Source organism: Chelmon rostratus, chromosome 5 (assembly GCF_017976325.1).
Source record: "Chelmon rostratus isolate fCheRos1 chromosome 5, fCheRos1.pri, whole genome shotgun sequence".
NCBI classification, from domain to species: domain Eukaryota; kingdom Metazoa; phylum Chordata; class Actinopteri; order Chaetodontiformes; family Chaetodontidae; genus Chelmon; species Chelmon rostratus.
Genome location: NC_055662.1, coordinates 3,337,333 through 3,339,575, shown reverse-complemented (window position 1 = coordinate 3,339,575; position 2,243 = coordinate 3,337,333). Strand labels below are relative to the sequence as shown.

At 42.3% G+C, this 2,243-nt stretch overlaps 2 non-coding genes across 2 annotated transcripts; both read left to right on the top strand.

Annotated features, from left to right (window-relative positions):
• Positions 1 to 267: 267 nt before the first annotated feature.
• Positions 268 to 350, top strand: trnal-cag. Its single transcript has one exon. It is a non-coding gene; the product is annotated as a tRNA-Leu (tRNA).
• Positions 351 to 1,004: 654 nt separating this feature from the next.
• trnaq-cug lies at positions 1,005 to 1,076 on the top strand. The gene has a single exon. It is a non-coding gene; the product is annotated as a tRNA-Gln (tRNA).
• The last annotated feature ends 1,167 nt before the right edge of the window (positions 1,077 to 2,243 follow it).

Below are 2,243 nucleotides of genomic sequence, written 5' to 3'. Positions count from 1 at the left end.
CAAGCTCCAGATTTCCCGCCATGTCTTCCAGGATTGTCTGTTTCATCACAGCAGTCACCAGGTCCACAGTCGAGATGCAGCGCTAATGTTCCAAAGTAACCAGTCAGGACTGTGCGCTTGCATGGTCGGCAAACACAGCTCCTCATTGAAGAAGGATGAGCTGTGATATGTAATTGCATATTGTATTGATCAGTCATATATGATGACATGTTCAGTACACTGTATCCTGGTATTCGAGAAAATGTCCACTAAGTTCTTATCTTTCTAGTCAGGATGGCCGAGCGGTCTAAGGCGCTGCGTTCAGGTCGCAGTCTCCCCTGGAGGCGTGGGCTCAAATCCCACTTCTGACAGCTGCTGTTTTTCACTGCAGCTGCTGCCTATGACATGACCCTGAGGACTGTCAGCAGTTATTTGTGTTTGGTGTCAATGACAGAATGCACTTCTACTGCATTCTCAATGGGTTTGCAGTCTCTGGCATCTAGTCAACCTGTAGCTCTGTGCGTGTGTCGTCACATAATTTAGATACTCTGTTCTCACTGTGGTTTTCTAATAAAAGCTGTTTGTTGTGCTTTCATCACGGCAGTCGGGAGGTACACAGTAGAGGTCCAGTGTTAATGTTGCACTTGCATGTATGGCTAACACAGCTCCTGACATGATGATGTTGCGTTGTGGCAAAAGACGAGCCACGATATATTCTTGCATATTGTATATAATGGAATAAATGATGACGTGTTTGTGCACTGTATCATGTTTAATTTTACAGTGGTCTTATTTGTTTCTTGATTATTTGTTTCTGGATTAATTGTTTGTAGGAAGTCTTTCAGAACGATGGCTTTAGTTGCAATTTCCTGCATCACCTCTTGTCTGTGGAAGATTAGCTCACTTCCTGAAGTGGGTGAGCCAGTACAGGATTGCTTTTTCTCTGCATCAACATACTTGTACACACATGGTGATATCATGTCCCCTACATGATGTTCCAGTGAAGTGGCTGGGTTCTACATAGTGGTTCCATGGTGTAATGGTTAGCACTCTGGACTCTGAATCCAGCGATCCGAGTTCAAGTCTCGGTGGAACCTGATTTTAAAAACAAGTTGTCAAAGCGAAGTGATCAGACAGTGTGACTGGCTTGCATTGTGTTCTGGGGTCCGTTTCACAAAGCAGGTTCAATAAACTCTGAGTTGATCTACTCTGAGATAGGAAACTCTCAATTTTCGATTCCACAACAGCAGATTTGAGTTAGTTTGATGAACTCAGAGTAGGTTCACCTCGACTTAAGCGCGTGCACCACAACTATAAAAAGACAGCATCAATGGAACCCCGATTTGAGGAGTCACCATGGCAACGGGGAAGCGGAAGGCTGCGTACTTCACGCCACTGGAATTAGACATTTTAATGCGCTCATACAGCGAGTATGAACACGTTTTTAGACAGAAGTCCAACACTGCTGCAGCTGCAAAGGAGAGGGAGACGGCGAGAACATTGCTGCTCGGGTCAATGCGTGAGTATAAATGTAGTCCTTTGAAATCACAATAATATTACAGGGCAAAACTGCTTGAATGGTCGCCTATTATTTTATTTCATTTAGGTGCAATCCCACGGGGGAGAAGCGCACTTGGCAGCAGCTTAAAATGAAATATAAAAACATTGTTCAAACAAGTCAGACCTCGGCATGATCTCATGGAGGTAGCTACCTCATTTTTATCATGTTTCACATTGTAAAGTCAATATTAAGTGGCTGTTTGTGCAGTTGTTTTATCCCCAACATAATGCTGTTTTTACATACATAAATATAAGTTTTTTTCTTCTTTCTGCTACCTTTCATTGTAAAATTGGTTATATTGTGTTCATATGTTTTGTTTTTTGTTAACAAATGAAATAAAATTTAAAAATGAAAAAAAAGTGTTCTCATCTATATCATGTTATGTTAAATAATTAAGCCTGTATTTAAACTAACACAGACTTTTACTCAGCCAACAGAAAGAAGGCAGATGCACGAAGAACGGGGGGTGGCCCAGCACCACCACCTCTAACTGAGTCAGAGGAGCTGGCCCTAAGCCAGAATGTAGGAAGGCCAGTGGCTGAGGGAATCCCTGGAGGGAGTTCATCCTCTGAGACCACCACCCAAGACACAAGTGCCTTCATAAAATGTAATATGCCTTGGCCTATATGTATATATTTTAAAGCCTATTCATAAAATATTTCTTTTCCTTCGCTGTCTTTTTTTTCTCCGTTTGTCCCAACAG